The 27,720-nt window shown below is 40.7% G+C and overlaps 1 long non-coding RNA gene across 1 annotated transcript in view; it reads left to right on the top strand.

Annotated features, from left to right (window-relative positions):
• LOC126336198 (uncharacterized) overlaps nucleotides 1–27,379 on the top strand; it is a 65,492-nt gene extending 38,113 nt beyond the window's left edge. The window contains exon 2 of the long non-coding RNA XR_007564910.1: nucleotides 26,893–27,379. This is a non-coding gene — a long non-coding RNA (uncharacterized LOC126336198). The remainder of the gene's footprint in view (nucleotides 1–26,892) is intronic.
• The last annotated feature ends 341 nt before the right edge of the window (nucleotides 27,380–27,720 follow it).

Below are 27,720 nucleotides of genomic sequence, written 5' to 3'. Positions count from 1 at the left end.
TGAAACTGATTTAAAATCCTACATGCACTATTTTCTCCTGATATCACTCTTTAAGATTACGAACTATTATAAATAGTGGCCCACGTGTTTATGTAGTCTTTGTCCTGAGTGGTAGCATGTGCGAGTACAATTTACTATGACCGATATGCCTTCAGCAGGTGAAATATTTAGTAATGTTCTAGACTACTTTTGCAGGCTGTAGAGAATTCTAAGAGACGGGTATCAGCTATGAAGATTTCGAGACACTACGTTCCAGCACTTCATTCTTTGTTTGTTAGACCATACAAAAACCAGGATGGTAGATGAACTTGGATCTGATTTTGTCCTTCTTTAACACATGTTAAGAGCCCATCATATTCCGTTACACTATAAAGTTCGCGGACAACTATATATTTTGTTATCAGTGGTCTCCTCCCGCACAGGCCATGAAGGCCCAAAGGCACCGACTGGCCGCCGTGTCATCCTCAGCCCACAGGTGTCACTGGGTGAGGATATGGAGGGGCATATACACTCTCACAGCCGTATGTCAGTTTCCGAGACCGAAGCCGCTACTTCTCAATCAAGTAGCTCCTCGCTTTGCCTCACAAGGGCTGTGTGCATCCGGCTTGGCTTCAGTGCTCGGCAGACCGGATGGTCACCCATCCAAGTGCTAGCCCAGCCCGACAGCGCTTAACTTCAGTGATCTGACGGGAACAGGTGTTCCCACTACGGCAAGGCTGTTGGCCGTTACCAGTAGTCAGATAACTTTATTTTTTCACTCACGAGTCAAATCTTACAAAAATGAGAGTGTTTTAGGGATTAATACAGGAGTTATACCTTACTTCTTCTCTTAGTTAGCTGTTGAACGACTGCCGAAATTTGGATTTTGTAACTCGTCTGAAAGGCATGTTATTCAGTTTAGTTCCCGTTCTGTGATTATTTTGACTTGCCATATCAGTGTAAGCGATTTCAAACCGGTATCACAATCGGTGGTTACTGCTCATTAGACGAAGCTGCTTTATAGAAGCCAAGACTGCTTCCGCGTCGGTCGCCGGCGATCTGCCCATGTCGTGATTCACAGGCCTGCCACTGGAACTGGCCGGTGAGCGCGCATGCGTCAGGGCTGCACGGAGACGCAACGGCTAGCAGCTGGCAGCTGGCTACAGCCACGCCTGCAGCTCGCCCGCATGTGGGTTCATTGAGGGCGAAACGCGAAACGGCCGCTTACGGAAGTGTTGGTGGCTTGGCACTCGGCCCTTCACTTCGTCCAGGACGAGCCGCCGGTTACATCCTTACACAAAAGTCAAGGGATATCGATATGCACATGTACAGATTGAGGTAGTATCACATACACAAGCTATAAAACGACAGTGCATTGGTGGAACTGCTATTTTCACTCAGGTGATTTACGCGAAAACTTTTTTCCATCGTGATTATGGGCACACGACGGGAATTAACAGACTTATAACCCGGAATGACTGGTGGAGAGTAAGGAAATTCTGTTTCGGAAATCGATAGGGAATTCAATATTGTGAGACCCACAGTGTTAAGATTGTGCCCATAACATCAAATTCCAGGCATTACTTCTCACCACGGGCTACGCAGTGACAGATGGTCTTCACTTAACGACCGAGAGCAGTGAGGTTTGCGTACAGTTGTCAGTGCTAACAAACAAGCAACACTGTGTGAAATAGCAGCAGAAATCAATGTGAGATGTACGACGGACGTATCCGTTAGGACAGTGTGGCAATATCTGGCGTTATTGGGCTATGGGAGAAGACGATGGACGCGAGTACCTTTGCTAACAGCACGACATCGCCGGCAGCACCTTTCCTGAGCTAATGACAACATCGGTCGGACCGTAGACAACTGTAAGGCCGTGGCCTGGTCATATGAATCCAAATTTCAGTTGGTAAGAGCTGAGGATCAAATACCCCCTGAAGCTATGGACCAAAGTCGTCAACAAGGCACTGTTCAAGCTGCTGGTGACTCCATAATGGACCGAGCGAGGTGGTGCAGTGGTTAGCACACTGGACTCGCATTCGGAAGAACGACGGTTCAATCCCACGTCCGACCATCCTGATTTAGGTTTTCCGTGATTACCCTAAATCGCTCCAGACAAATGCCGGGATGGTTCCTTCAAAAGGGCACGGCCGGCTTCCTTCCCTGTCCTTCCCTAATCTGATGAGGCAGATGACTTCAGTGTTTGGTCTCTTCCCCCAAACAACCCAAACCAACTCCATAATGGCGAGGGCTGTGTTTACATGGAATGGAATGGGTCCTCTGGTCCAGCCGAAACAATAATTGACTGGAAATGGTTATGTTCGGCTGCTTGGAGACCATTGGTACCCACTCATGGACTCCGTTTCCAAACATCGATGAAAATTTTATGGATGACAGTGTACCATCTCATCACGCCGCAATTGTTCGCAATTGCTTTGAAAAACATTCTGCATAGTTTAAGCGACTGACCGACATTAATTTATGGTACATAATCGAGTGGTCAGTTCGTTCACCAAAATCCTGCAGTAGCAACACTTTCGCAATCACGGACGGCTGTTGGGGCAGTATGACTCAATACTTCTGCTGGGGACTTTCAACGACTTGTTGAGTCAATGGCACGTCGAGTTGCTGCACTAAGTCGAGCAAAATAAGGTCCGACATGATACAGAAGGTATCCCATAACTTGTCACTTCAGTCTATACTGGCCTTCAAAAAAGCTCCTCCCTGATTTGACTTTGTTTACCCTCCATACGACCAAAACGCAGACTTCGGAATGAATGCATTTTATGTCACGTGAGGTTATGCAACCCGAAGACAAAACAGTCCGCAGACAGGGCAATATGTATTACAACGGATAAGTGCGTCACACACATAGTTTTCCTGGCGTGAAATCATGGAAGTCGCTGAGAGTTGCCATAAGCAGTATTTCTTTGCTTCCGAAAATAGTTTGATCAGTGCTACAAGAAAAAAATGGTTCAAATGGTTCTGAGCACTATGGGACTTAACATCTATGGTCATCAGTCCCCTAGAACGTAGAACTACTTAAACCTAAGGACATCACACAACACCCAGTCATCACGAGGCAGAGAAAATCCCTGATCCCGCCGGGAATAGAACCCGGGAACCCGGGCGCGGGAAGCGAGAACGCTACCACACGACCACGAGCTGCGGACCAGTGCTACAAGAACTTTTATTAGCGGAAGAGCGACAGTATGGGTAAGAAGCGAAATTTAAGACTGGACTGAGGATTTTTTAGAAAAGAGATCGCTTCATGGAGTCATCGACAGATGTAGAAGTAACATCTCACTCCCTGATGTGTGTGTCGCTATATTTCCAATTAAAATTGTATATTAATGACCTAGAAGACACTATTAATAGTAACTCAGAATTATCGTAAATGATGTATTTATCTATAATGTACAGCCTGAAAAGACTGCAAATGTATTCAGTTAGAACTTAGTACTACCCAAAACAAAAAATCGTAGTATCTTATGAATGCAAGACCAATTTATCAGTACTGGAAACTGTCAAAGCAACAAACACCTTTGTACAGTTTGCAAAGATATGAAATGAAATGATCACATTGGCCTAGTCGCAAGTAAAACAGACTGAAGATTTTGGTTTATTTTTACGATACTGGAAGAATGAAGTAGGTCTACATAGATGACGTGCAAAACACTCGTACGACCCACCCCATTGAATATTACTCAAAGATTGGCATCACTAATAGTGTCATGTTTGCTTGACCCATAGGAGGACGTCACACATATGATCGAAAACTTTAACTGACAGGGCATTGAATATAGATGCCAATTATCCTGTCTCAGCTCTAAGTACGGCATCTAGGAACATTCTGCAACCCCCTATGTATTGCTCCCATATGGGCAATGAAGGCAAAATTAGACAAATCACAACGTCCTCAGAGGCGTTTAAGCAATCGGCCTGTCCACGCTCCATACATGAAGCTGTAATAAATGGTACAATACGCGATACGCTCTCCAATACACATTACAGTGGTTTTCAGAGTATGAATGTTGAAGTTGATTGCTGATTAAAACCCACGACGCTTTTGATGGTTTGCACCATAATCATATGGGGTTATGGTAGTGTAAATGTGGGTTATTTCCAATAATTCGTCTGCTTTGCGTTTTATTTAGCTATGGAATAGTTATGTTACTCAGAAAGTTGCGCTGAATCCTATCTTATAAACTATTTCACTGCAAAACAAATCGTAAAGCAAATGAGAGGCTGCATCAGTGAATAATACAGACATAAGTAACTGTGTATATATTGAAACGTCCCCTTTGAACAATTATACATGACTGTGCTTAAACTGACACACAATATTTTTTTAGCGCAACGCAATCGGACTTTCAGTAATCCCTACAGGAGAATGGCCCTGACTAACATTAACCTATATGTTTCACAAATCACTTACCTCACAAAAATCTTCGTTACTCGAACTACTGCAATACAGCGACCGCTACTGCTGCCAGCTAACAAAAAGATTCAAACTACGGAAGTCACTAACTACTGATAGGCACAGGTAGCAAATGAAAGATTTTAACAGAGAACAAACAATGTATTTACCTTAATAGTCATTATATATATATATATATATATATATATATATATATATATATATATATATATATATATATATATATATATATCAGTTCATGACACCAAGCCTTAAAAATTTCTAAACTCCGCCATCTCTCTCCCCACGTCCACCACTGCTGACGGCTCACCTCCAACTGCGCAACGCTTTGCGCTGTTAGCATCCAGCTGCCACTGCCCAACATTACAATGGCAGACAACAATGCAAACCAGCCACAGACTGCACACGGCACAGCCAGTGATTTTCATACAGAGCGCTACGTGGCGGCGGCGTTACCAATAAAAAAACCTAAACAGCCTACTTACATAGCCCCCATGCTCCCCACAAAAAAATTTACTAATTGTTTTGGGTAGTGGCGAATACAGATTTGAAAAAAAAAATTTATAATTGTGATTACAATAACAAAGAAATCAAATGCACACACTTATTGATACAATGTTGGTCAAAAGCTAAAATTTTCTCACAGTCCATATAGACAGTCCTGATCATTCATCACAGTAAAATAGCAGTGCTTTTCTCAAAGACTGAGCAATAAAAGAAAATACACACGGAAGCAGTGGATATCCATGCAGTCTTGAAGAAGTAGTGTTGTCCTTCCAACGGAAAGACAGTGCTGACTCTTGACATGCAGATAGGTAATGGGCCACAACAGAGCAAACCCACAGCAGAGTCAGTCGCAGTTTTGAATAATATTGGTAGGTAGGTCAACACAGAGTAGACCCATTGTAGTCCTGCTAGAGATTACGGTATTGGTGGGCCACCAGAGGTGCAGACCCACTGCAGTCCTTGTAGAAATAATGGTATTGGTGAGTCATCAAAGGTGTAGACCCACTTCAGTCCTTGTAGAGATAGCCAGCATCCATCTGTTGCGACTGTGCAGGTGCACAATCACCATCGAAGAGTCTTGCGGAGAATATAGCAAGTCCATCAACCACCACTTGTACACGCACAAAGTTTTTGGAATTGTCCTTAGAACCAGCAATGCTGTTGTCCAGTCCCTTGCTGAATTATTAACACACGTGCAAACACTATCAGTTCTTCTTCTCACATATTGTACATATACTATGACTAACAGAAATGTGTGCAGTGAAATGTAATTTACAAGTTACTTAATTTGATAAACTGGTGTCAATTACAATTTTATAACATGAGAATACAATAACAAAGGTACAAAATATATCATTAAAGAACACAATAGTACAGGTAACATTTGCAGTAATACAGGCTTTACAAAAGAATCGAAATAACAAATACATCAGTGTTACAAAAATTATGACATAAATACATACATAAAAGACCAGAATAACTTTTGAAACTTCAACTTCACACATGAGCATTAGAACAAAACAGAATAAATAATGTGTAAACATCTTTACGAAAAAAAATAACATGTTCTTAATGCAAATTATATTTGAGAATAACAGTAGTCCTCATCATAGTGACTGTAGCTTAGTATTAGAAGAGAAAAAATTCTATGAAACAGTACACAGAGACAGGAAGAAAATAAATACACAAGGGCACACAAACACATAGTGGGAAAACACAAAAGGAAATGACAGGGTTAGTTTTCAGTGTAACATTTGGTTCTGCAGTCCAACCCAAAACTTCATTCCATAGATCTTTCGTCTTATTTCAACATTTGTTGAAATCCTATCAAAGAATGCTTTTTGTATTTATATGTTCACATATTTCTTACCTTATTATTTATTTTCCAGTATCTTATCTCATCATTTATTTCCAAGAAAATCCTACCTATACCTGCTCTCAGTACATTTTTTGTATTACTTCTCAGTGAATTTCTTCCAGTTCATCGCAACTCATTCTTTTATATAGGCTACCCCCTCTTAAGCTAACTTAAATCTACTGAGCTCAGATGCTAAACTAAGGGACGAGGCAATGCAGCAGCACAAAACAATTAATACAAACAGCAATGACAAAAAGTGCAAGTAAGCAAAGCAAGCAGCAATAAATGTAATAATTTATATCTAAACATGACAAAGCTGAAGCAGGAAAAATATTACAGTAAAAATGTTTAATACCTATGTCACATCTTAACACTAGAGTGATGTATCACGAGAACATACGCTAGCAGATAAGTTACCAAATCGTAAAAAAATTATTTTTGCAATTCCTGTGAAGGGAAATGTCTATTTGTGTTCTCTTTTCTAAGAAAGTACATCATAAAACGATTCTTTACTGGGTCTGTAGACAGAAAATAGTGATATTAGTACATCTATAAAATTTTATTTTAACCAATGCTGCAGTGCAGCTAGAAACTAGATATTAAACAAAATAGGCAAAGCAAGGCGTGAAACGTCCTTCACTAGCCATATGGCATTTCATAATGCAGTAAACTATCTTTCAACTAGCAAGACAATAGATGTGAATTGTTTCTCATCATTTCATTTCAGTAAATATCACAAATTAAGAGCTCCACAGTATAATCATATGTTTTCAAGTTTGAGCGTGTCGTATTTGCGATGATTTCTACAAAGGAATGTCAATAGCAAAGATAATGGCCTTTTTTTTCTACCTGTGCCTCTGAAAGGCACACATTAATGGCTTGTTTCCAGGTGGCTGTCGCCCAGCTGGGTGCCCACGACGCATTAAGTGCAGGTGGTCACTTAACTTTCTTACCGAAATATTTACGACACCAGTTTCCGCTACAGTGACAGTCTCATATAAAAAAATTTCACAGGTCAAGAATTTGAGTTACGCGTCTGTAGAAACAAAATCCTATTGATATAACAGTGTCCAAAAAATTTTCGTCGGCATTGTAATACATTCACACATTTACATACATTTCATAACTCTTAAAGTACGATTCTTGGTTTCCAAAAACCTTTTTCACAAACCAGAGTCCCTAACCACTACTCATTATTCCTTACCTCATTCGTCGACACTTCTTCAATATTTCATCATAACAGATACATAGCATAATCAAATAACTCATATAGCATCAGCTTATTGTCATAAACATACCGCAACAGCATAATATACATAGTCATCGTAATAATAACATCATAACACCTCAGTCAACTCTCAAAACCGTCGTAGCTTCCTCCAGTAATTTCAAAACCTAAAAAAAATTCTCTGCTCATGTCAAAAGTGTCATCCACCTCAAACGTACTTTAAAAATCATGATCCCATACCAAATACATCATTCAAAGCTCTCATAGTATCACAAAGGTTCCGAAAAAATAAGAATATTTCACAAAGTACAGACAAAAATACAATTTAATGAGTGTGAAGTAATCCAACTGTGTAATTACGTAAACAAATAGATATTTGTCTCTCTCAGTTAAATGATCATGTAGCTCTGTAATTCTGTGTTAGAGAAATATGGTACCGATGTGTAAAGTTATATAAGCAAATACTATATTAGCTAGGGCTCCTTGTGCTTGCCATACACATTGTACACAAAGTAAGCGTGTACCCCCCTGAAGGTCAATGTAATTATACCCTCAGGTGTTACAGATTACAGTAATGGAATGAAATGTATCACAAAAAACTTCCTTTGTAATTCAACAATCTTGAAAAATAAATGGTTCAAGTACAAAATTAATCACTGAAATGTGTGTCCTGTAGCGTTAAATGTGCGTCTTCCTGTAAGATAATTCTGTGGAGGTGTCGTAGTTATCGTCCTCCGAAAGCTAAGTTCTGCAGAAGTCAATGTACTTACCTCATGATAAACATCTACATCTACATCTACATGACTACTCTGCAATTCACATTTAAGTGCTTGGCAGAGGGTTCATCGAACCACAATCATACTATCTCTCTACTATTCCACTCCCGAACAGCGAGCGGGAAAAACGAACACCTAAACCTTCCTGTTCGAGCTCTGATTTCTCTTATTTTATTTTGATGATCATTCCTACCTATCTAGGTTGGGCTCAACAAAATATTTTCGCATTCGGAAGAGAAAGTTGGTGACTGAAATTTCGTAAAAAGGTCTCGCCGCGACGAAAAACGTCTATGCTGTAATGACTTCCATCCCAACTCGTGTATCATATCTGCCACACTCTCTCCCCTATAACGCGATAATACAAAACGAGCTGCCCTTTTTTGCACCCTTTCGATGTCCTCCGTCAATCCCACCTGGTAAGGATCCCACACTGCGCAGCAATATTCTAACAGAGGACGAACGAGTGTAGTGTAAGCTGTCTCCTTAGTGGACTTGTTGCATCTTCTAAGTGTCCTGCCAATGAAACGCAACCTTTGGCTCGCCTTCCCGACAATATTATCTATGTGGTCCTTCCAACTGAAGTTGTTCGTAATTTTAACACCAAGGTACTTAGTTGAATTGACAGCCTTGAGAATTGTACTATTTATCGAGTAATCGAATTCCAACGGATTTCTTTTGGAATTGCTATGCGTATAGATATCGTAGTTATTACGTACCTTATCGTGATCAAGAAAGTACTATAATGTAACGTATTGTTGTGCTATGATAAAGGCTGTCTCATTGTAGCTATACCACAAAAGTTACTACTAAAACATGTTTTACTTTCCAGAATAATACAGAAAAACTGTGCAGATATAAAACAGATACACCGCAAAAGCAACAATGTAAATCGTGTCACATATTAGTAGCGTCGTGATATAATCGTGTAGCTATCAGAGAAACCAAATGCTAAGTCATCTTTAATCTCACCGAATGTACATCAAATAAAGAATGTATTTTCAAGTAAACAAAAATGTTGCATTAAAATCTCATTAGCAGTACTGGTAAATGTTCTAAGTATGTAAGCCTTATAGTCGTTACGTAATCGTGCAACTAACAAGCAAGAATGTACACACACAATAACACTGTGACGTCTGTTCACTACAACAATGCACTCGTAAATACTGTCTAAATATGTTCCGTAGGTTCTAGACTGGATAGTAAACTTCAAACATTGTTGCATATTAACAGTTTATAAGTCTGACAAAGCATACTAGAAATGTGAAGTGAAAATTTTTATAGCAAAGACTAAGTTAAAAAAAAAAAACAGATTATCTCTCAATAAGTGGTTTTACATGTGAACTGTGGTGTAAACCTTTCCTCTTCCTACTATGCAGAACTCTAGCTCCAACGGAATTATCATGTAGTATATGGTACATCGGTAAGGAATGCTCAAATTTTTCTCAAGGTTAGCGTCTATGTTATTTTTCTCTGAGCCAGCCGGCGCACGTGGCTGCCTGCTGTGTGAGTCATTGTCTGATATCTCTTTGTTGGCGTGCGTCGTTATTGGGATTAGGAGACCTAACTTGCCGAGAGGGCCGAGCCCTGTTTGAATCCTGCCAGTTCTGATTAAATTCCGGTCTGTCGTTATGATTATATTGTCTGTCGTCATGTCGGTAGTTCCTGTAGTTTATTTCTTGTCGGTTAAGTGGTGGAGAATTTCTCCCTGAATTATCACTGCGCGGTGGACCCTTGCGTCTGAAATTATTCTGTCTCCCGTGATAATAATTGTTCTGGTTGCCAAATTGTCTGTTTCTATGATTGTCTCTGTCATATTCATTACTACGGAAATGCGATCTTTTTTCTCTGTAACTATTACTCTGCCAGTGGTTGTCATACGGGTGGTGTCTGTTTTGGTCACGATTTGTGTTGTGAGAATAGCCTTGTCGTGTCCAGTTATTATTTCTTTCATCGCTGAATTGCGACCGATGTGACCTGTAATAGTTGTGTTCCTGTTTCCGCGTTCCGCGATTGTCAGTATCAATTTCCAATTCTTGTAACAATCCGTGAAAAGCCTCAATGTCATCTTTGCAACGTCCTGCCAAAATAATATGTCGTAAATGTTCAGGTAGTTTGATTAGGCAAATGCGGATGAGTTCTGAGGGGCTGTATGGGTTTGACAGATACTGATTCTTGTGCAACATATCTTCGAAATATTTGACAAGACTGGAAAATTCAGATTGTTCGAAATGTTTCATCATTATGATGCTATGTTTTACTCGGTCTTGTGTGGCTTGAGACCAATACGCTGAGAGGAAGGCATGGTAAAATTCTCCTTCACTGTGACAATCGTGAACGACCGATCGCATTCTTACAGCTGGTTCATTCTCTAAGTAGTCACACATAAATTCTAATCTGTGCTGCAGTGACCAGTTGGGAGGAAAACAATGAGAGAATTGATGAAGCCATGCTGGTGGATGAATGTCGTTGTCAGAATTCTTAAATATTTTGAATTTACGTGTAGTAATGAACAGCTTATAGTCAAAATCATCATGTCGGCGAGTCGCATGTCGGTCATTGTTACGTCGTTTCGGCGGTTCCATCTCAAAATTCGGTGTACTTTGCCAATTTCTTTCATAATCTCCAAAATGCCCTCTGTTATTATTATGCAGTTCCGTATTTCTATGTCCCTCTTCCTGTATTGCAGGGCGAGTGTCCTCTGAAATACGTAATTCTTGTATTACCTGTGTCTTGTACTTTCCGGATTTCTCTTTGGTGTTGTGTACTAATTTGATTCAGACTTTGTTTGAATTTCCTAATTTGTTCGCACTCTTCTGTGTCATTAAAGACTACCGGTTTTGTGTCATTCAGATTATCATCTACCTTCGTAGATAAATTATTTAGCTGATCTGAAAGTTCAACTACTTTATCTGATAATGAACTAATTTCCTCCGTGTGTTTTTCTGAACCAAATTTCAGAGTGTCCATTTGTGTTGAAATCGTATCTACTGTCCTTTAAGTTTTGCTGAGTTTTTGCAAGTTGCGTAACCAAATCGGTAGATGCAACTGAGTCAATTTTGGCTTGCAGTGTCTCATGATTTTCATGAACAACAGTTTGCAGTTCTTTTATGGCTGCTTGGTGATTCAGTAATGCATTTTCATGCCGCAAATAAATAGGTTGAAAATGCTCACAAATCTGAGTTTAGACATCATTACAGACTTTTTGACATTTCGATTCAATGTTATGTAACTCAGTAGTTAAATCTTCATGTGTTTGTTCAAGTGTGGTGTCTAACTTCCGAAGATTTTGTTCCATTGTGTCTAACTTTTGAAGCGTTTGCTGCGTTTGTCTCTGATTTTGTTCCATTGTGTCTAACTTTTGAAGATTTTGTCCCATTTGTTTCTGATTTTGTTCAAGCGTTGTGTCTAACTTCTGAAGATTTTGTTCCATTGTGTCTAACTGTTGCTGTGTTTGTCTCTGATTTTGTTTCATTTGTTGCATTAATTGTAATAACAATGTATTAGTGTCTGGAATCTGTTCCTCTATGCTTTTCGGCAGTGCATTTGCACCGGCATCATTCACGTTTTGACAAGCAGAAAATGTGTCTTGACTTATTTGAGAAAACGGTGAGGACGCAAAACCTGAATGTACAGTATTTGCAAGATCGTGTCCTGTCATTTCGGATTCCTGACGCGAGCTGCTGCCGACCGATCGATCGATAATGCTTCCCTGATCACTAATTGTTTCACTGCCTACACCATTATTTGCAGCCCGCTCCATTTCCCTATGCACAATTACCAAATTACTACTTTGAACATTAGTTAATTCATTACACGGTGGCTCTAACACACTGCTTTCGTCTTCACTGTCATTTCTCAGTTTACTTTGTAGCCTAGTATTACGCTTTTCACACGCCAATATTGTTACAATATTTCATACGACAACACAGAAAAACACAATTTGAAGAGCAAAAATAAGAGAACTCATTGACATAGCAAATAATATCTAGTTAATTGCAAGCGCAGCAGCGAAATACTTGGTGCAAATCTACATGCATGCCACAACTGTTTTACTGTACCACAATGAAAGACTACAACTACAAAGGAGATTCTCTCTACAATTACGCGCTAGCAATAAACAAAAGCTACACTAATTACACAAACTACAAGAAAAAATCAGAAGATTCCAGTGAGGTATCGTCGGCTAAGGGTAGACATATGAAACGTCCCCTTCGAACAATTATACATGACTGTGCTTAAACTGACACACAATATTTTTTTAGCGCAACGCAATCTGACTTTCAGTAATCCCTACAGGAGAATGGCCCTGACTAACAATAACCTATATGTTTCACAAAACACTTACCTCACAAAAATCTTCGTTACTCGAACTACTGCAATACAGCGACCGCCACTACTGCCAGCCAATTAACAGATTCAAACTACGGAGTCACTAACTACTGATAGGCACAGTTAGCAAATGAAAGATTTTAATAGAGAACAAACTATGTATTTACCTTAATAGTCATTATATATATATATCAGTTCATGACACCAATTCTTACAAATTTCAAAACTCCGTCATCTCTCTCCCCACGTCCACCCCTGCTGGCGGCTCACCTCCAACTGCGCAACGCTACGCGCTGTTGGCATCCAGCAGCCGCTGCCCAACACTACAGTGGCAGACAACAATGCAAGCCAGCCACAGACTGCACACGGCACAGCCAGTGATTTTCATACAGAGCGCTACGTGGCGGCGGTGTTACCAATAAAAAAACCTAAACAGCCTACTTACAATATGAGGACGAGGGTGCAAACCCTCCAAAGACATTGCGGATATTAATGAAACATGTGGCTGACCCAGATAATTGTTTTGAATTGTCTTGTATCATAAGGAGCTGCTGTCATAGCAGAAAGAGACTGCATAAAAATAATTTCTCGTATAGGCATGTTTCTATCAGTATGAGTCGACAGGGAAATTGAATTCTAGTGGATCATGGCTATAGAAACCTAGTAGCTCCGCTGTTGTGAGGGACTGATTTTTCGGGATTTGGCGATACTGCTGAGAAATGGAAACGTCACAGAAGACCTGAGAACTGAGCAGACAAAGACGTAGTTCTTGCTGGCCACAGAACAGTTCTAAATCACAACTCGGCTGGATGCTGTTTCGTAGCTATTATATCTTAAATCCGCTTTGATTAATGGTCGCAACATTGAGACCGCTACTACCAAACGTCTTAGTGGCCTTGTGTGAGGTAGAGAAGGGGCCGTTCGTGAAGGAACGGATCCAAAGGAACGGCTAACTAAACTGAACGAAAAGAACCAGGAAATACTTCTAAGGATCGGTCGCTTACCATTCCCTTCGGTCTCGTTCCTCATTCCACTATTCTCGATTGGGTCTCGTTCGGCCGATCTCGTTCTTTTTCGTGTGATTCCCGGTTCCACATTGCAGATCCACCATTCAGCTTAGAGATCCTTTCAACCACTGTGGTCGCCTGTGTTGTTTTTTTTTTCCCAAACCACTGCCAAAATATCGACTTCTGTGGGGTGCCCCGGAAACAGCTGACGATTCAAATCGAATTGCGTGCCCATGGACTGTCGCCTCGGTTGTACCATTGGATTCGCGATTTCTTGTCAGAAAGGTCACAGTTCGTAGTAACGTCGAAAATGGTTCAAATGGCTCTGAGCACTATGGGACCTAACTTCTGAGGTCATAAGTCCCCTAGAACTTAGAACTACTTAAACCTAAGTAACCTACGGACATCACACACATCCATGCCTGAGGAAGGATTCGAACCTGCGACCGTAGCGGTAGCGCGGCTCGAGACTGAAGCGCCTAGAACCGCTCGGCCACAACGGCCGGCTAACCAGTAACATTAACGGCTCGTAGTAACTGACAGAAATTTATCGAATAAAACAAAAGTAATATCCGGTGTTCCCCAAAGAATTTCTATATGCCCTCTACTGTTCCTGTTCTACATAAATGATTTAGGAGACAATCTGAGTAGAACTCTTAGATTGTTTGCAGATGATGCTGTCATTTACTGTCTTATAAGGTCATCAGATGACCGAAATAAATGGCAAAACAACTTAGACAAGGTATATGTGTGGTATGAAAAGTGACACTTGACTCTAAATAATGAAAAGTGTGAAGTCATCTACATGAATACCAAATGGAATCTGCTAAATTTCGGTCACACGATAATTCACACAAATCTATAGACTTTAAATTCAGCTAAATGCTTATGGATTACAATTACGAATAATTTAATTTGGAACGACCACGTAGATTATGTTGCGGGTAAAGAAAACCAAAGACTACCATTTATTGGCAGAACATTGATAAAATGCAACAGGTCTATTAAAGAGGCCACCTCTACACTACACTTGTACGTCCTCTTCTGGAGTTTTGCTGTGCGATGTGGGATCCGCATCAGATAGGATCGATGGAGGCATCGAAAAAGTTGGAAGAAGGGCAGCTCGTTTGATACGTGAATTGGGTTGGCAATGGTTAGAACAAAGGTGCTTTTCGTTGCGGCAGGATCTTCTCAAGAAATTTCAATCACAAAGTTTCTCCTCAGAGGGTGAAAGCATTTTTATGGCGCCCACCACATCGGGAGGAACGATCATAATAATTAAATAAGAGAAATCAGAGCTCTCGTAGAAAGACGTAGAAAGATTCAAATTTTTCTTGCGTTATTTTTGGGAGTGGAATGGTAGAGAAATAGCCTGAAGGTCGTTCGATGAACCCTTTGCCAGCCACTTAATTGCGATTTGCAGAGTAATGGTGTGGATATACATGTAGATTTCTAAACTTTCGTTCGCAGGACAGCCACCACGACGCGCTGTAACACTAGTCGACATGTTGGGTACTGTTCTCTGGAGTTGGTTGACACGGAGCGCTGGTCTGCAGAACACCGCATTGCGACGGGAGAGAAGTTTGTAGAGACCATCTATCACAGGTGTAAGCCGCAGCTTTCGACGTTTGGTTTACTTGATGCTTCTAGTCGCAATACTGTGCTGTTATGGGTATCGCGATGGCATCAAGATGGAACTGTGGAGGGCTGTAAATCCGCAGGACGTCCTCATTCGGTACATACACCGCAAAATGAGAATCGTGTCGGGACGCGATCTTGCGTAGTCCTCAATCGTCATTTCAGCAGCAAGCTTGTTCTTGGAACGTCTGCAAGTTGAAGAGTACATTGTGGCTACGATACTGACATCAGATGAGGCCTGTTTACCATTGAATCGGTATGTAAACAAACAGAATTGCACACACCATGTGTGAACTGCTGGGGCACCGTATGCACAGTACAAGGGTGCCACTCCCTCCGAGCGCATTATCGGACAATATTTTTTTTAGATGAGGACCATAAAGTAACAGAAAGCTCTGAGCGCTTCACAGCCATGTTGCAAACATATCTGTGTGGTTTAGTGAATCCCCGTTGTCACATGTGGTTCTATCAAGTCGGAGCAACAGCATACGCTGCACATCTTTCCATGCTAGTCCTGAGTAAAATCTCTGGAGACAGAGTTATTTCTCGCTTTGGAGACATCAACTGGCCCACTCGTTAGCCTGACCTGATATCACCTGAGTATTTTTTGTGGGCTATTGTTGTAAGACGCCAAGATTTTGCCACCATACATGAATAATTTTTACAATTCGTATTTTATTTATAGGTTGATACCGGGTAGTGTATACTAACATTTTTGTAGAGTTGCACGCTTTGAGTGTAATTAGGCACTGTCTCTAACAGGAGGGCGAACGTAGACCTTCGCAGTCCCCATGATAGACACGGAGCAAGGACCGTAGAGACACTGAAAAGAGAACGAGTGGCGTTTACTGCCTAAGACCGTAGCCCAGTAGTGTGGTCCCTAGAAAGGGCTTGTAATATTACACCTGTGGCCGCTAAGGAGGCGGGGGTGAGTTGATGCTGAAAGCTAAGATAGTGTAGACAGTATCTTACAAGCGCCATGACGAACCTTTTTTAACAGGGGAAATGCACCTGGAATGTCTGCTGCAGGTGTGGGCCAACAGTTGCAGAAGTTCTCATGCCAAACACTATGTCATATTCCCATTAAAAGACACAGAAACTTGGTTGGCAGAATGGTAGACGGAGGAAGGGTCGCAGTTTGTTCTACAAGTTTCTGGCGAACACAGTATGAGCTGAAGGCAGCTGAATGACAGTTTAATTACGCGTAGAATGCAAGTACTCTGTTTGTAACGGGGGCAACGACTGGCTGCACGGAGACCTCCCGCTAACGAGGCGAGGTTTGTTCTAAACTGTGCTCTTCGTAGCAGAAGGACTCTCTGGCGAGAATTGGTACCACACGCTTCGCTGGAAAACTTTTTCTGAGACTTTTCTGGCAAGGCGTCAGTGGAGAGTGAGACATTACAAAGTGCTTCTCTACTGCCACACAGTTTAAGTCTCTGTTCCTGGCTTGCTTGCAAGCACAATTTTTGATTCGTGTCCGACATTGCACGGAAGTAGCTTCGACCCTAGGAGTTTGCGGACGCTGTATCACGTGCTCTGTGTAGTCAGAATTTTTTCCAGCTACGCAGTGCAGTTCGTCTGCACAACCGCCGGCAACACCGAGCGGGCCATCACTGCAGAATTAGTCTTCGCCGCACTGAATTCCGTGATATACGCACCACGTCTCGCCAGATAGGGAATCTTTAACAGAAAATGTGCTAAAGTCCGTTTTTTGGGTCGCAGAGCCCTTTGCCGTCAGTGCCAGTCAGGGTGGAGGCTTTCTTAACTTCGATACTAATCACTATCAACCGCTTAGTGCTTCCGTCGTATAAACGGGGGCTTCATTTCAAGTCCCATCATGTACGCTTTGCCAATCTAAAATTTCTATTAATGAGGAGGAATTAACGTTGTGCGTCTATACTTTTTCACGTTTCATATGTTTCATTGAGAGTTATTTTTACCATAAACATATTATCAGTGCCCAGTTGTTCTACTCCTCTTGGGATTAGACTCGAAGTACCGATTCTGATCAAGTTAGAGTACTGTCACAACTTGGGCAGTTAACTCACACGTTACTTCTGGTCGCCGGTTGTCTGTGGCAGGGCTAATTTAATTTACTTTTTAGGTGTGACCAAACCGTTGCGAACACGACAGTGACAGGTATCACACATAGATTCACGCTATTAGAAGGAGGGGTGCATCGTAAACAGAAAATTTAAGACCAACGAGCAGCCAGTATCGACGAGCTAAAACACCGAATTCGTTAGTGCATTCGGAAGATTCCAAACGACGAGTTGAAACGAATTATGTTATCTACCCCAGACAGACTACATGAATGTGTTATTCTGGATGTTGGACACTTACGAAATATTATTTTTAAGAAATAGCTTCACTCACTAATTCTAAAAAAAAAAAAAAAATGTGAAATGATTCTCGCGCACCCTGTAGTTTGTCTACGTCCTCGACTGGTTATTTATAGCTTTGTTACAATTGCATAAATAAGTTTTCTCACACTGAGAACTTAGATGGAGCAATCTATGTTTTACTTCAGAAAAAACTTTCAGTCTCCAAGATCGCATAAATTAATCTTTATTGCTGACAACCTGTTTCGACAAGTGTAACTGTCATCCTCTGATCTGTCACATGATGCACGTACTTGGATCATACACTATGTGATCAACAGTATCCGGACACCTGGCCACAGGTTCGTGGCACCCTTCATCGGTAATGCTGGAATTCAGTATGTTATTGACCCACCCTGAGCCTTTATGACAGCTTCCACTGTCGCAGGCACACGTTCAATCAGGTGCTGGAAGGTTTCTTGGGGAATGGCAACCCATCCTTTACGGAGTGGTGCACTGAGCAGAGGTATCTATGTCGGTCGGTGAGACCTGGCACGAAGTCGGCGTTCCAAAACATCCCTAAGGTGTTCTATAGTATTCAGGTCACGACACTGTGCAGGCCAGTCCATTACAGACATCTTACTGTCGTGTAACCTCTTCGTCACAGGCAGTGCATTATGAGCAGATGCTCGATCGTGTTGAAAGACGCAATCGCCATCCCCGAATTGCTCTTCAACAATAGGATGCAAGAAGGTGCTTAAAACATCAATGTAGGCCTGTGCTCTGATAGTGTCACGCAACCCAACAAGAGGTGCAAGTCCTCTCCATGAAACATACTAGCACACAATAACACCACCGCCTCGGAATTTTACTGTTGTCAGTACACACGCTGGCAATGATGTTCACCGGGCATTCACCATACCCACACCCTGCCATCGGTTCGCCACATTATGTATCGTGATTCGTCACCACACACAAGGTTTTTCGACTGTTCAGTCGTCCAATGTTTACGCTCCTTACACCAAGCGAGGCGTCGTTTAGCATTTACCGGTGTGATGTGTGGCTTATGAAAAGCCGCTCAACCATGAAATCCAAGTTTTCTCACCTCCCACCTAACTGTCATAGTACTTGCAGTGGATTCTGATGCAGTTTGGAATTCCGGTGTGATGGTCTGGATAGATGTCTGCCTGTTACACATAACGACCCAGTCAACAGACGAGGTCGGCCTGTACGCTTTTGTGCTTTACATATCCCTTCACTTTTCCACTTCATTATCACATCGGAAACAGTGGACCTAGAGATGTTTAGGAGTGTGGAAATCTCGAGTACAGAAGTTTGACACAAGTGAGAGCCAATCACCTGACAACGTTCGAAGTCCGTTGAGTTCCGCGGGGCGCCCCATTGTGCTCTCTCACGATGTCTAATGGCTACTGAGGTCGCTGATATGGAGTTCCTGGCAGAAGGTGGTAACACAATGCACCTAATATGAAAAACGTATGTTTTTGGGGGTGCCCGGATACTTTTGATCACATAGTGTACGATTTTTAAAAAAAATTAGAAAAATGTTTTTTGTTTGATATATGTTGACTTCTTCGTTTTGTTTGACATTACAGGTACGGAACTGGAAACTGTCCATATACATACGTAAAAAATGTGATTTTTTTATAGAACGTGTTCAATTGTGAGTTAGTACCTTAAGCAGTGTTATCATTACGGTGGATAAAACACAGCACTTTGTACTAAGGTCTGCCGATAGTAAAACGATTGGCACTTCAAAAGCTCCTCGTGGACAGGCATGTTCTCATACGTAGCACTCACAGAGGCTTGTTAATTCTTATTGAAATGCACGATATACAATAACATGCCCATTTATATATCTGTTCATGTTTGCGTGACATGTTAAATACATCGTGGACTAACCTTAGATAATAGACGCACAGGGTGGTCCGTTGATAGTGACCGGGCCAAATATCTCACGAAATAAGCATCAAACGAAAAAAACTACAAAGAACGAAACTCGCCTAGCTTGAAGGGAGAAACCAGATGGCGCTATGGTTGGCCGACTAGATGGCGCATGCCATAGGTCAAACGGATAACAACTGCGTTTTTTTAAATAGGAACCCCCATTTTTATTACATATTCCTGTAGCATGCAAAGAAATATGAATGTTTTAGTTGGACCACTTTTTTGATTCGTGATAAATGGTGCTGTAATAGTCACAAACGTGTAAGTACGTGGTATCACGTAACATTCCGCCAGTGCGGACGGTATTTGCTTCGTGATACATTACCCGTGCTAAAATGGACCATGGAAATGGTCGATATCGTGTTGATGTATGGCTATTGTGATCAAAACGCCCAACGGGCGTGTGCTATGTGTGCTGCTCGGTATCCTGAACGACATCATTCAAGTGTCCGGACCGTTCGCCGGATAGTTACGTTACTTAAGGAAACAGAAAGTGGTCAGCCACATGTGAAACGTCAGCCACGACCTGCAACAAATGATGGTGCCCAAGTAGGTGTTTTAGCTGCTGTCGCGGCTAATCCGCACATCAGTAACAGACAAATTGCGTGAGAATCGGGTATCTCAAAAACGTCGGTGTTGAGAATACTACATCAGCATCGATTGCACCCGTACCATATTTCTATGGACTTGCATGGCGACAACTTTGAACGTCGTGAACAGTTCTGCAACTGGGCACAAGAGAAATTACGGGACGATGACAGAATTTTTATGCGCGTTCTATTTAGCGACGAAGCGTCATTCACCAACGGCGGTAACGTAAACCGGCATAATATGCACTATTGGGCAACGGAAAATCCACGATGGCTGCGACACGTGAAACATCAGCAACCTTGGCGGGCTAATGTATGGTGCGGCATTATGGGAGGAAGGATAACTGGCCCTATTTTATCGATGGCAATCTAATTGGTGGAATGTATGCTAATTCCCTACGTCATGTTCTACCGATGTTACTACAAGATGTTTCACTGCATGACAGAATGGCGATGTACTTCCAACATGATGGATGTCCGGCACATGGCTCGCGTGCGGCTGAAGCGGTATTGAATAGCATATTTCTTGACAGGTGGATTGGTCGTTGAAGTACCATACCACGGCGCGCACGTTCACCGGATGTGACGTCACCGGATTTCTTTCTGTGGGGAAAGTTGAAGGATATTTGCTATCATGATCCACCGACAACGTCTGACAACATGCGTCAGTGCATTGTCAATGCATGTGCGAACATTACGGAAGGCGAACTATTCGCTGTTGAGAGGAATGTCGTTACACGTATTACCAAATCCATTCAGGTTGACGGACATTATTTTGAGCATTTATTGCATTAATGGTTATTTACAGGTAATCACGCTGTAACAACATACGTTCTCAGAAATGATAAGTTCTCAAAGATACATGTAACCCATTGGAACAACCGAAATAAAATGTTCAAACGTACCTACGTTCTGTATTTTAATTTAAAAAACCTACCTGTTACCAACTGTTCGTCTAAAATTGTGAGCCACATGTTTGTGACTATTACAGTACCAACTATCACAAAGCGAAAAAAGTGGTCCAACTAAAACATTCATATTTCTTTATGAACTATACGAATATGTAATAAAAGATGGGGGTTCCTATTTTTTAAGAAACGCAGCTGATATCCGTTTAACCTATGGCAGCGTCATCTAGCGGGCCAACCATAGCGCCATCTGGTTTCCCCCTTCAAGCTAGATAAGTTTCGTTCTTTGTAGTTTTCTCGTTTCACGCTTATTTCGTGAGATATTTGGCCCGGTCACGATCAATGGACGACCCCGTATAATAATATATTTAAATTAGCATACTAACTCCCGACATTTAGAATTTTTTTTATCAGAGGCAAGAAATGTCTTGTACGAACTGGCAAAAAGTAAAATTTTAAAATGGACTGAATCTATCAAATCCGTTTCCTACAGCATTTTCATTTATGAGGCATAGCTGGTAGTCTTCTGAACGGGTCGAAGGCGGTCGGATTACTTGGAGCCCATTGTTCGAATGTTCAAATGTGTGTGAAATCTTATGGGACTTAACTGGTAAGGTCATCAGTCCCTAAGCTTACACACTACGTAGCCTAAATTATTCTAAGGACAAACACACACACCCATGCCAGAGGGAGGACTCAAACCTCCGCCGGGACCAATCGCACAGAGCCCATTGTAATCTGTTTCTTTGGCTCACGTTACTAACGTTTTAATTCGAATTTCCATAACTTCTGATCCCACTGGAGTTTGACATACACACGTTATTTACCTAACAGGGGGACCGACCTTACGGATAGCTCTCTTCCACTTTCTTCTACTTGTAGGAGCTGAAGCTGAGTGCGCAGACATCAGTTTTCTAAAGCAATACGACCCAATTCTCAAAATAATCCATAAATCGGCTTTGAACAATTGAAAAGTGTTAACATAGTTGCGAGTAGGTCTTTGTGTGAGGCAGTAGTTTTGCAAACGTGAGGCCGTTGGTTCGAAACTGTCGATGAAAGTGCTTTTTTTCTTATTTATATTCCATACGTATTAGCGAATGAAAATGTTAATTAACAAATATAGAGTTAAATTTTTCAAAAACAACGTCTTTCTATTTTTAATTATTAGTCATATGAAAATAAATGTGGCTTTAAACAATCAATAAGTATTGCATGATTAGAAAAAAAAGAAACGGTGAATGTGTAAAAGGGAACAGGTCTTAAAATGTCGTACTATCAGTGAAATAGTTCCCAAAGATGAACGAATCTGCCCAGCTGTAGCCTCGGCAGACGAAGAGTCAAACACGTAGTAGTAGGCGAAGTCAGCTGCGTCGGCGGAACGAGCACTTTGCACGCCGGAGCGGACAAATGAAGGAGCAGGGTGCGCGGCCCTGCGCAGCTGGCCTGCAACACAGTTGGGGAAACTCATTTATCAGCCCGCTTTCAGGGCGGTCTGCGATTGCCCCCCTGCCACCCCCACCCCCCTCTCCTCCATGCTTCCCGCCTTTTGCTCGGGGCGCCGCGGCAGGGCGCAGGCGGCCGTGTTGCCGCCCCCGCAGCTGCCGGCAGAGGGTTAAGGTGCGAGGCGGAGAGCTGAGGAGGGCAGCCGTGTTTGCGAGCCTTTCCGCGCAGCGGTGCGTCCCCTTTGTCAGACGCCGCCTCGGCGCCAATTGTGTCGGGCAATATTGCCGGCAGCTCGGCTTCCCGCTGTGCCTCCGGGCACCGTCACTCACTGGATTCTGGGTGTGTACTGCGGCACGGGTTCCAGCGCCTCGCAGACTTCGCTGGATCTCTCTCCCACAAGCACACTACTGGCTAATGAATGTGCAACAACAGGAACGATAATAGATAACGAAATTTTCTCTATAGTACGTGCCCAAGCTCCCCAGAATCCGATAGCTTGGTTGTCGTCTCACAGGGCAAGTGGATTGACCGCCTGGGGTAATTTTAATATTACTTGCACAAATCATTCTGCTTGTAATTAGGTCCCAGCTAAATCTTACACGTATACTGGCACAACAACCAAACACTTGTTCAGACTGGCAAGTTGTACACTCTTACTACAAAACTCAAGAGACAGAAAATTCAAGTCCTCGCACTCCAACAGATTAGATTCACCGATTCGGAAACAACATACTACAACAACTACTGCACCTTTAAAAGCAAAACAGACAAGAAAATATGCAAAGGAGCTGCATTATTTGGTATGGCCTTTATCGTGGATAAGGACATCCTTGCTTCTGTTACAGTTGTAAATGAGACAGCAACTGGCTAATGACCAAGCGAATTAAGCACACCAGTAAAACATATACAGTTATTAATGTTCACGCACCTACTAACATTTGCAACAAAAAAAGAACCTGAGAAGACAGGAAAATTTTGGGAAACACTTGAAATTGGAATGTCCAGAATACCGAAGGAGGATGTAAAATTCTTCTCAGTGATTTCAACGTACAATTTGGCAAAGAGACGAAATATATAAAAAAGAAAAAACAGTTGACAATAACTCTCCACATAAATTCACGAACGAGAATGGCGTCACCCTAATCAGTTCGTGCCAACAAAACAACCTAAACATCATGTCAATACCATTTCGAAAGAACCCTAGGAAGCAAAAAACGTGGAGATCCCCTATCTTTCAGTTAGGTGAATTTCAAACAGACCGTGTTCCCATCTCCTGCGATTATAATATATATGACGTTCAAGTCCGCAGAAGGGCAAATATAAATTCTCACCACTACCTTACCAGAGTCAAAATTAAATTCACACCATAAAGGAAATGCCGAACGAAAACACCACTAATTCCCAAATTTGATTTGAAAAAAAAAACCAAGAATCGAAAATTACAGAATACTGGGAAAAAACGAACTACAGACAGCTGGAAAGATTTCCAAACAAAAGGTATACAGAAAGCAAGAGAACTGATCCCACTAAAGAAAAAAATCGATGCACCGATGGTGAAATTCAATTTGTGATAATGCCACAGAAAAGAGACAACGAGCCTTCTTAAACTATAACTGTGGCAAATCAGAAACTACACAAGAGAAATTTTTTTAAATCAGAAAACAAACAGCTAAAATATTTAGACAAACTAAAATAAAATATCTTAAAGAACAACTAAACTCAATTGAAGAAGACTTTAGGAAGCGCAAAACACACGACTTTTACAAAACGTTTGCAAATCAAATCAAATGATACACTTCAGAAACCTCTGTGTCAGGACACAAAATGGTGAATTGCACTAACTAACAAAGAAAATAGTCAAGAATTAGTAAAATAATTCTCACAACTTCTAAATTGTACACAACCAAGTACGAGATTCCCCACATTACAAGCAGAACACATGAATGAAACTTCACTACCGCCAACTCAAGCAGAAATTTGTTGTCACACTAAAAGCTCAAAAATAATAAGTTACCGGGAGAACATGGAATTGTAGCTGAACTACTGAAGAACCTCGGTCCAAATTCCTTAAAAGAGATCAGTCAAATCATCGAATAGATTTAGCACACAGAAAAAATCCCAGAGGATTATAAACGCGCACTAATTCGTCCATTGCACAAAAAGGGAGACAGATCACTTGTAAACAATTACAAAGGCATTTCACTTTTGCCGGTGACTTACAAAATTTTATCCGTGTGTCTTCAAAAGAGACCACAAGAACAACTAGAACAAACAATTTCAGATAACCATGCAGGCTACCGACCTAATAGATCGTACCCAGAACAGATCTTCGATCTTAAAACTATTTTCAAAATTAAAACAATCAGGTTGAAACCATTTGTTGAGTTTAAAAAAGCATACGATTCTATAGATGAACAACGCAATACTCTAAAGCATAATATTCTAGAAAGCAGTATTCTAGAAGAACGCGGACTAGACACCAAAACAGTTAGAAACCAAATCAAAAACTAAATTCATAGATGAAATTTCGGAACTGTTCTTAGTTCAAATAGAAATAAGATAAGGAGATAGAATCTCGCCACTATTATTCAACATAGTTTTAGACAAAGTAATGAAAGAATGGGAAATGGAACTAAGAAAACAAAACTGTTGGAAGACAGTCGAATTAGGAAGCGGCCAAGGAAAATTGAACATTCCATACTTAGCGTTTGCAGATGACTTGGCGATTCTAACAGACAGCGAGGAACCAATCAAAATAAGATAATAAAATCAAAGCCAATCTAACTTCATAAGAAATTGTTTGAGCAACAGAACGATGGGAACCTAAAAGAATATTTTGAATTAAGAGACCAACCAGCAATTATAACAGTATAAACACCTAATCTATTACAGCATAAAAAACAAAAAGCCCTAAGAGAAAGAGCATATATAAATTAAGTACGGAAAAATTACTCAAACAGCCAAAGAAATTATTAAATTAAAAACAGGAGAAAAATAATAAAGCAAGTAATTAGATATAATAGGAACAGGCTGCTCCTTACAAATCAACTTAATAGCATCACTAAAAGGCTGTGGAATCCCTACAAATCTTAATTTATTTGGGCCTTTACGAATAGGAATATAACCTAAAACCTTTCACTCCAACAAAGTTAAAAAACCAACACTAATTAAAACACGAATAACTAACAAAATAAAGTTTAAAATAAACATAAATAAATCATAAAGTATCAATACTATTTGTAGAAAATCTCTACACAAATGAATTCTAAATTCAACACATTAATCTGTCAAAATAGTAAATTAATCAATATAATAAAAATATTTTAACCATATGGTCCTTTCGTACTAATTTGGGTTAATATTTTTAGGATAGAAACCGATCTGGCTCACGCCGGTCTGAACTGAGATCATGTAAGAATTTAAAGATCGAACAGACGTAATTACTGGGCTCCTGCACCCAAAATTGTTCTTAATCCAACACCGAGGTAGCAATCTGCTTTGTCGATATGATGTCTCAAAAACAATTACGCTGTTATCCCTGAGGTAACTTAATCTTATGATCATAAATTATGGATCAAAACAACAAACATAAATCAATGATATGATAATGAAGAGATTATCTATTCTTCATGTCACCCCAACAAAACATTAGCATTAAATATAGAAAGACAAACAAAAAACTATATAAAAGTAAAACGTTAAGCTCTATAGGGTCTTATCGTCCCAGAGAAGACTTTAAGCCTTTTGACTCAAAAGTTAAATTCATAAGTTTATTAAGAGACAGATGATTTCTCCTCATCAGGCCATTCATTCCAGCCACTAATTAAGAGACTAATGATTATGTTACCTTTACACAGTAAAAATACCGCGGCTCTTTAAAATTTCACTCAGTGAGCAGGCCAGACTTCAAAATATTTTCAATAGGACTTGTTTTTGATAAACAGGTGGAATTCAGTTTTGCCAAGTTCCTTTTAATAAATTTACAAGGTAAATCATTATTACAAAGGTTAATAGAATACCTAAAATAATTATAAAATATTTGGATTTCCCACACTAAAAAACATTAGAATAATGTGTTTTCAGCAAAAAAGTTTTTCCATCGTTGGCCTATGTTATTTACAGTTAAAATATTTACTACCACTATTAGGTTGGCACGCAGCAGCTATACGCGTCCCATCTATGGAATCTACAGAGGTAGGAAAATTCCATCTAAGTGGAAAATCTTTGCCAGTTGTTTTACATTCTTCACCTCATATTGGAATCTAAAAAATGAATAAATACAACAAATACAAAAGCATCATGCAACATTCAAAAGTAAATTATGTACTTCAGATAATGCCTAATCTATTGCATTTTGTTTTATGCCTAGCAAATATTAATGATTTGTGTTCTGTTTTCAGGCCCAGTTAGAGACTGACACTGAAATGATGACACAGGATGAAAGTAGTGGAACCTAAGAAACATTAAAGGTGGTCATGGGAACGAAAAATAGCAAGCAATTCAGAATTCTGTCGAAATAGTACATAATGGGGCTCAGAAGCGAAGCAACTAGTTTTCAGCTTTCGGCGAAAAGGTTGCCAATGAAATGCTTCATTACAATGATTCCATTAGAGCAGAAGTGGAATTAATAATTGGTAATTTTCTATACGATGAGGATCTTACATTGCTTTGCAGTGGAAGTGCTACTTCATATGGTTCTAGCACGACTACACAAGAATCTGGGCAACGACGGACAGGCATATGCAGATATTATTAATGCTGCCGTCGTAATTGCAGATGATCTTCAGCAGTGATGAATAATTAACGTTTCAGTTTTGTTGTCATCTTCACGTGCGTGTAGTGTGCTCTTATCCAAAAGTTAAAAGATAAATACAAATTGTACTCTTATTTCAATGTCACCTTAATCAAATCCGTCACTGATTCGACCAAAGCACTGCATACTTCTGATGCCAGGATGCTTACTGAAGAACAATGTGTTTTAAATAAATGTATCAGGCTTCTACACGAATCACCAGTTGGTAAAAATCGAAATGTGATCGCAAGTCATGTAACTGGTATACAGTACCTCATATCTGTATTGGTTTTGGCAATTTTCGGACGAGATACTGGAAACCGTTTCTCGACATCCCAGTGAAATCCTGGAACAGGTACGTATCCAGCATTAATTCCCTTCTTAGATATATTAGAACAAATAAGCCCTCGGTCACAAATATTAAGTAAAAACTGAC

Source organism: Schistocerca gregaria, chromosome 2, assembly GCF_023897955.1.
Source record: "Schistocerca gregaria isolate iqSchGreg1 chromosome 2, iqSchGreg1.2, whole genome shotgun sequence".
Taxonomy (NCBI): Eukaryota; Metazoa; Arthropoda; class Insecta; order Orthoptera; family Acrididae; genus Schistocerca; species Schistocerca gregaria.
The sequence above is the reverse complement of the archived record's forward strand: the minus strand, read 5'-3'. Positions and strand labels throughout refer to the sequence as shown.